The following is an 8,509-nucleotide window of genomic DNA, read 5'->3' as shown; positions in this document are numbered from 1 at the left end:
AACCATAGGCGTCTCACCCCTCAAGAGCCGCACAAAATATGTAAAAGAATAGGGCAAAATGGCTATTTATAAGCCTAAACCCACACCTGATAGGATTGTGAGACCACACCACCGGAACAAGGAAGAGGGCCCCCTCCCTGATTGAATGAGCCGTTAAGAAAAGAAAAAACCTCTGGCAGGGAGGTTGACTAGAAATTTCTTGTAAAAATACTAGGAGAGGGCACGTCATGATCTTTGAGAAGATCACACGGTCCGAAAGTGGCTGGAGGGGGGAGAGGGGATCCTTAGGCTTCAAAAGTAATTCTATCTATTAGTTACCACTTTGAGAGCATAGTTAGAGTTTACAACTTAATCTATGATCTACTCAGAAGCAAGAAAAGCTCACGTGCCTCCACAAGCCCATGTGGATTTTCCACGCACCCGCATGCACTGCAGGAATTTTCACGTGGGTGCTTGAACAATAATTCTGCTACAGTACTGCTACAATAAAATTGCTAGAATGATTTTCTACAGTTGCTACAATGCTTCTCACAAATGCGGTCCAAACATTCTCCTCTTAAGACCACATAGTCGAGCATATGATCATGTGGTAGGCTACAAGACTTTTCTTCATCGACGCGTCTTCGAGAGATCTTGCAATCTTCACAAAGCGAAGAAACATGAAGATGTCACTACCTTGTGCTTGATAAGGGCTTGTGTATTAGTAATACGTAGTATTCTTTTCTTATGATAAGCATTATTTTTATCAGGTTTTAGCGCTAATACATGTGTATTGGTGATACTTTCGTGCATGTAGGTTTGTGAAGCAAAGTATTAAGAAAATAAGCCCAAGTGGATCGTGAATGCACTATTTGGTGGAATCTTGGGAGGAACAAACGTGAAGACACAAGTTAGGTTCAAAGATACGTGAATGTGTGCCAACCTCCATGTATTCAAGCAATTACAATGACTTGGAGGGGCACGAAGGTAGTCGAATTTGTGTATCCCGACTTGTGGATTGATAGCAAGATCTTCACCAATGAGGCCTTTGATTGAAGAAGAGTTGTGATCTACGGCATAAACGTGTGCCTATTTATGTTGCCTCTATGAAAAGTATGGAATTGGGAGTGTTTTGGCAGAGTACTGTAGAAAATCACTGTAGGAGCTACAGTTCACACCAGGCCAAAAATCAGGATTCCAGAGAATACACATGGGCATGTGGAAATTCCACAAGGGCATGTGAAAAAACCACAGGGTCGTGTGGATGCCCGATTCAAGCCCTATTTAAGCCGCGATTCAGCCCAATTTTGGGGGCCATCTTTGATCCTTCTCTTCAACCTTTCCCCATCATTTTTGGAGGCTGTTGGCTAGGGTTTAGAGAGGCTTTTGGCAAGTCTTTGAAGTTGTCCTACGGATTTGACAGCGTGCTTCTCTTGGATGAAGGTTATTGGGGGAGCTTTCATTAGCATCGATCCAGCGAGGTGTTCCCTAGGCCGGACAAGGGTACCTTTGGAGAAGAAAAGGCTACTCCAGAAGACCATCGACATGAATACCTCACTTCTATCGATTGCCTTTCCTCTCACTTATTTGTGCCTCTCGTTCTTGTTTTTTTATTTCTGTTTACATTAAATTTCATCAACATAATCATTGTTCATCTTCACTTGGTTAAGTAGCAATATTAGTATTTTTATTCCCTACTCCCTGTGGATACGATACCCCACTCACCTAGGATTTATTACTTCGACAGTCCCGTGCACTTGCGGGTAACACACAAGGGCATTGTCAAGTTTTTGGAACCGTTGCAGGGAAAGTAGGCATTTAGAGATGCTTTGCACTTTGTTATCTTAGGTATTCATCATTCATTCTATTACATATCTTCTTATTCTATCTTCATTCTAATTTTGTTTTCTTCTTTTTTTTGGTCCAGCTCTAGGTTATAACCTGAGGAAACTGCTCGATAATTGTTGAAGGAGATCATGAACTTGAATGTACACTCAGAAGAAAGGGAAAAGAACCTGTGCAAGAACTGTCAAATCTACCTATGGTCGAAGGTAAAGGGTTCAAAAAATATGGCAAAACAGAATGAGCAACAGAGAACTCTTTTTGATTATGCCAGATCCTCAGTTTTGGGCACACAATCTAGCATTGTACGGCCCTGAACTACATATCAAAATTTTAAGCTAAGGCCAGATTTCATCCAGATGATACAGCAATTGACACAGTTTAATGGTTTTGCCGATGAAGATCTAAACAACCACATAGACAACTTTTTGGAGGTTTGCGACATGCTCAAGATCAATGGAGTTATGGATAATGCTATCAGACTGAGGGCCTTCCCATTTTCCTTGAAAGGGAGAGCAAAGCTGATAATTACTTGTGTGATAAGAATGTGAAGTGTTCTTTCCTTATGATAAGCATTACTTTTATCGGGTTTTAATGCTAATATGTGTGCATTTATGTTACTTTCATGCATATAGAGTTATGAAGCAAAATGTTAGAGAAAAAAGCTAATGTAGATCGTGAATGCACCATTTGGAGGAAATCTTGAGAAGGTTCAAACACGAAGACATAAGTCAGGTTCAAGATTGTGAGAATGTGTACCAACCTCCTTGTATTCAAGTTAGCACAATGATTTGGAGGTGCACAAGGGACAGTTGACAAGTCCCCTTGCGTATATCCCGCAAGTGCACGGGTTTGTCGAAGTAATAATCCCGGGTGAGCGGGTATCGAATCCACAGTGAGTAGGGAGTAAAGACACTTAATTTGATTCTTAGCTATGTGGAATATCAACAATGATAAGTGTGACAATGATTCAATTCTCAACAATTAAAAGCAACAAGTAAGAGAGCAAAAGTAAGGAGGAGGTAGGGCAATCGGTAAAGATGGGGTACTCGGATGATGCTTCACCTAGGATAATCGCTTCAAGTGCAAAAACTCTCTATTATGCTTCCTAATCAATGCAATGGTGAGTCGTGGAAATCCTTACATACATAGTCCCAAATCTAAGGTCAACTATGCATAACTCTATTCATGTCCGGGAAGAGAGATTAAATAACCTCTCAGCCTCACACTCGAATAAAGTTGCAATGAGCTCTAGGGATTCCAGGTGATAAATCTCTTCCTAATTGTAGACCTAACCCTTTGGTCCAGGCGGAAGGTCCCTAACCACAATTAACCCCTAGATACTAAGATCCCCTCAACGCTTCACTCCGTTGCACGCCCAACTAAGCCCCAGCTGAGATTCATCCCTTTGCCCATTCACTCTATTATGGACGCAAAGAACTTGAGGAACGGAGGTAGAATCTATCACGTCGGAGGGGAAAGGGGACGCTCCTGTACCTCTCGACTCACCCTCTCAACCCTCTCCAACCTAGCTTTGTCTAACGCTCGTGGTGTATCACTCACTCACAAGGTTACCAACAAAAACTCTCAACCCTAGTGTCACTCTAGGGGAAATGTTCATACAATCAAACATTCAAGGTTGGAACTCACAATAAACATCAATTTATTGAAAGCATAATAAAGAAGTTCAAAGAAACGAATACATCGTAGGGTTCACAATCACCCAAGTACCCACTAGTGGTTTAGCTCTCCATGCGAGCTAAGTACAATCAAAGAAATCAAATGTAAAAGCAATGAATCCATAAAGAAACCCCCTCGGTGGTCGTGTCGATGGTCTTGTGGAAAGTTATCTACTCGTTGCAAGGGATTCTTTGTCCGGCCTAGGATACACCTCGCCGGATCGATGCCGACGAAAGCTCTCCCAATAACCTTCTTCCAAATGATGCGCGATGTTGGAGCCGTAAAACCTCTCCAAAAACCTAGCCAATAGCCCTCAAAACCCTAGCCGAAGCCCTCTCGCAAGTTGGGGAAAAGATGGAGAAAAGAATGCCAAAATCGGGGCTGAATCGGATTTAAATACGGCTGTAATCAGGCGACTACACGGGCGTGGATGCTCCACACGCCCGTGCGGAATTTCCACACGGGCGTGGGTAATTTCCACATGGGTGTGGGTAATTTCCACACGACCATGTGGATTCTCTGAAACTGGCATTTTCGGCCGGCTGTGAACAGTAACTGCTACCGTGTTTGCTACAGTGATTTGTTGTAGTACCTGCTACAGTACTATACCGAAAATACTCCCGAATCCACTTTTCATCGAGGTAACATAAACGGGCACACGTTTATGCCGTGGATCGCTTTGCTTCTTCAATGATGGATAAGTTGATGGAGATCTTGTTCTATGTGCATAAGTCGGAATGCTTGAGTGTGACTGCCCTTGTGCCCCTCCAAATGGTTGTGCAAACTCAAATACGGGGAGGTTGGCACACACTCTAGCATCTCGCACCCGACTTATATCTTCGCGTTTGAACCTTAGCAAGATTTCCTCCAAAATCGGTGCATTGTGAACCACATTGGCTTCTTTCCTTCATAATTGTTTTCACAACCCTACCTGCATAAAAGTAACATAAAAACACACATATTAATGTAAAAACCCGAGAAAAGTAATGCTCAACATAAGGAAAGAATGCTTCACATTCATATCACACAAGCGCTTATCAGTGGCTAGGGTTTTGAGAGGTATTGGCTAGGGATTTGGAGAGCTTCTATGGCTTTGACATCGCGCTCCGTTTGTAAGAAGGTTAGTGGAAGAGCTTTCATTGGCACCAATCTGGTGAGGTGTATCCTAGACCGGACAAAGGGACCCTTGGATGAGTAGAGGACTCTCCACATGACCATCGCCATGACTATTGAGTTGGTTTTCTATGGATTCTTTGCTTTTAGATTTGATATCATTGATTGTAATTAGCTCCATGGAGAGCTAAAACCCCTAGTGGGTATTTGGATATTTGTGAACCCTAGTATGTATTCGTTTCATTGAACTTTTAAATTTTTTTTTCAATTAATTGTGTTTTATTTGAGTTGCAATTTTGTATGCTTGATTATGTGAATACTCCCTTAGAGTGACACTAGGGTGAAGAGTTCTTGTTGGTAACTCTTATGAGTGAGTGACACACCATGAGAGTTAGATAAAGACAGATTGGAGAAGGTTGAGAAGGTGAGTCGAGAGGTAGCGGAGCATCCCCTTTCCCCTCTGGTGTGATTTATTCTACCTCTATTTCCTCGAGCTCTTTGCAGTCATAGTAGAGTAAATGGGCTAAGGGATGATCTTCCACTAGGGCTTAGTTGTAGGGGCAATAGAGTGAAGCGTTGAAGAGATTTTAGCACCTAGGGCTTAATTGTCACTAGGGACCTTCCACCTGGACAAAAGGGTTAGGTCTACATCTAGGAAGAGGATTTATCACTTGGAATCCCTAGAACTCATTGTGATTCTATACGAGTGTGAGGTTGAGAGGTTATTCAATTTGTCCTCCATGACATGTAATAAGTGCTTGTGTGATATGAATGTGAAGCATTCTTTCCTTATGTTGAGCATTACTTTTCTCGGGTTTTTACATTAATATGTGTGTTTTTATGTTACTTTTATGCAGGTTGGGTTGTGAAAACAATTATGAAGGAAAGAAGCCAATGTGGTTCACAATGCACCGATTTCGGAGGAAATCTTGCTAAGGTTCAAACACGAAGATATAAGTCGGGTGTGAGATGCTAGAGTGTGTGCCAACCTCCCCGTATTTGAGTTTACACAACCATTTGGAGGGGCACAAGGGCAGTCACACTCAAGCATTCTGACTTATGCACATAGAACAAGATCTCCATCAACTTATCCGTCATTGAAGAAGCAAAATGATCCAAGGCATAAACGTGTGGCCGTTTATGTTACCTCGATGAAAAGTGGATTCGGGAGTATTTTTGGCATAGTGATGTAGCAGGTATTGTAGCAAGCACTGTAGCAGTTACTGTTCACAGTCGGCCGAAAATGACAGTTTCAGAGAATCCACATGGGCGTGTGGAAATTACCCACGCCCGTGTGGAAATTCCCCATTGGCGCGTGAAGCATCCACACCCGTGTAATCACCCAATTCCAGCCCTATTTAATGCCGAATCAGCCCCGATTTTTGCATTCTTTCCTCCATCTTTTCCCCAACTTGATAGAGGGCTGCTGCTAGGGCTTTGAGGGGTATTGGCTAGGGTTTTGTAGAGGTTCTATGGCTCCGACATCGTCATTCCTTAGGAAGACGGTTGGTAGGGGAGCTTCCATCGAGGCGTATCCTATACCGGACGAGGTAATCCTTGTACGACGAGTAGAGGACTTTCCACAAGACCATCAACACGACTATCGAGGGGGTTTCTTTATGGATTCATTGCTTTTACATTCTATTTCTTTGATTGTACTTAGCTCCATGGAGAGCTAAACCCCGAGTGGGTACTCGGGTATTGTGAACCCTAGGATGTATTTGTTTCTCTGAACCTCTTTATTATGCTTTCAATAAATTGATGTTTATTGTGAGTTCCAACCTTGAATGCTTGATTGTATGAACATTTCCCCTAGAGTGACACTAGGGTTTAGAGTTCTTGTTGGTAACCTTGTGAGTGAGTGACACACCATGAGCGTTAGACAAAGCTAGGTTGGAGAGGGTTGAGAGGGTGAGTCGAGAGGTACAGGAGCGTCCCCTTTCCCCTCTGACGTGATAGATTCTACCTCCATTTCTCGAGTTCTTTGCGGCCATAATAGAGTGAATGGTCTAAGGGATGAACCTCCGCTGGGGCATAGTTGCGCGTGCAATGGAGTGAAGCGTTGAGAGGATCTTAGTATCTAGGGCTTAATTGTGGCTAGGGACCTTCCACCTGGACCAAAGGGTTAGGTCTATAATTAGGAAGATATTTATCACTTGGAATCCCTAGAGCTCATTGCAACTCTATGCGAGTGCGAGGTGTTGAGATTGTTCGATTTCTCCTCCGGGACATGTAAATAGTTAGGCACAGTTGATCTTAGATTTAGGACTATGTAATTAAGGATTTCCATGACTCACCATTGCATTGATTAGGAAGCATAATAGAGGGTTCTTGTACTTGAAACAATTATCCTAGGCGGAGCATTATCCGGGTACCCCATCTTTATCGACTGCCTTATCCCCTTCTTTACTTTTGCTCTCTTAGTTGTTGCTTTTATTGTGGAAAATTGAATCATTGTCACACTCATCATTATTAATCTTTCATATAGCTAAGAAGCAGATTAAGTGTTTTTATTCCCTACTCCCTGTGGATTCGATACCCGCTCACCCGGGATTATTACTTCGACAAACCCGTGCACTTGCGGGATATACGCAAGGGGACCTTGTCAACATGTATAGAGTTAGGCATGGTTGACCTTAGATTTGGGACCATGTATTTAAGGATCTCCATGACTCATTAATGCATTAGTTAGAAAGCATAATAGTGGGTTTTTGCACTTCAAATGATTGTCCTAGGTGGAACAATATCCGGGTACCCCACTTATATCGATTGCCTTACCTCCCCTTTACTTGTACGCTTTCTTTTGTTCCTTTCACTTTTGTTACATCACATTTTGTCTCACCAATCACTATTAACTTTTCATTTAGTTAAGAAACAATTTAAGTGTTTTTTTTATTCCCTACTCGCTGTGGATACGATACCCACTCATTTGGGATTTATTATTTCAACAAACTTGTGCACTTATGGGACATACGCAAGGGCAGTAGTCAAAAGCATTGGCTACACTCATTACCTAGAGCATCAATCACTACATGGGAGGAGGTGGTGGAAGTTTTTCTTGCCTAATATTTCCCTTCTAGAAAATCTGCAAGGCTTAGGAATGAGATTTCTTCCTTCGTGCAAATGTAATTGGAGTTTCTATTTGAGAAATGGGAAAGGTTCAAGGAACTCCTATGACAATATCCTCAACATGGGTTTCAGAGAGGATGATCATTCAGACTTTTTACAATGGTTTGAACCCAAGTACGAGATAGTTACTTGATGTAGCAGTAGGAGATACCTCAAGTAGTAAGACCCCCAGAGAAGCCTGGCAGTTAATTGAAGAAATGGGTTTGAATAGCTACTAATGTAATGTTAGGGAGAAGAAGAAAGTGATGGGCATCCATGAGATTGTTGTAGTTACATCGTTGGCGGCCTAAGTGGAGGCATTGAGTAAGAAGTTAGACACTCTAACTTTCTCCTAGATTGGTGGCCGTAATGAGTTGTGATTGATGTGGAGGGGTACATGCCCCATCAGATTGCCCGATAGCCGTTGGTGGTACATCCTCCGTTGGGAAATTTGACTTTGTGGGTAATACGATGAGAAACCAAGGCAATCCTTATAGAAACACCTACAATCCAGGTTGAAGGAACCACCCAAAGTTTTCCAGGAACAACCAAGGGCAACAAAAGGCCACACCACCATTAGGTTTCCAACAACAAGCCCCGCACATGGAGAACCCGAGTTTCAATCTTGGAAACTTGAATGACTGACTTAGAGAAAGTCTTGACTAGATTTGTACAATAATCGGATACACAGTTTCAATCTGTCGAGGCTACACTTCGCAACCACATCCCTTCATTGCACAATTTAGAAAATCAAGTGGGGCAAATTGCGAAGTCTCTATCGGAGAGA

General features: G+C 42.5%; 1 non-coding gene across 1 annotated transcript; it reads right to left on the bottom strand.

Moving 5' to 3' along the window:
* Positions 1-7,704: 7,704 nt before the first annotated feature.
* On the bottom strand, positions 7,705-7,811 carry LOC120264020. Its single transcript, XR_005537204.1, has one exon. It is a non-coding gene; the product is annotated as a small nucleolar RNA R71 (small nucleolar RNA).
* Between the last annotated feature and the right edge of the window lie 698 nt (positions 7,812-8,509).

Source organism: Dioscorea cayenensis, chromosome 6 (assembly GCF_009730915.1).
Source record: "Dioscorea cayenensis subsp. rotundata cultivar TDr96_F1 chromosome 6, TDr96_F1_v2_PseudoChromosome.rev07_lg8_w22 25.fasta, whole genome shotgun sequence".
Taxonomy (NCBI): Eukaryota; Viridiplantae; Streptophyta; class Magnoliopsida; order Dioscoreales; family Dioscoreaceae; genus Dioscorea; species Dioscorea cayenensis.
The sequence above is the reverse complement of the archived record's forward strand: the minus strand, read 5'-3'. Positions and strand labels throughout refer to the sequence as shown.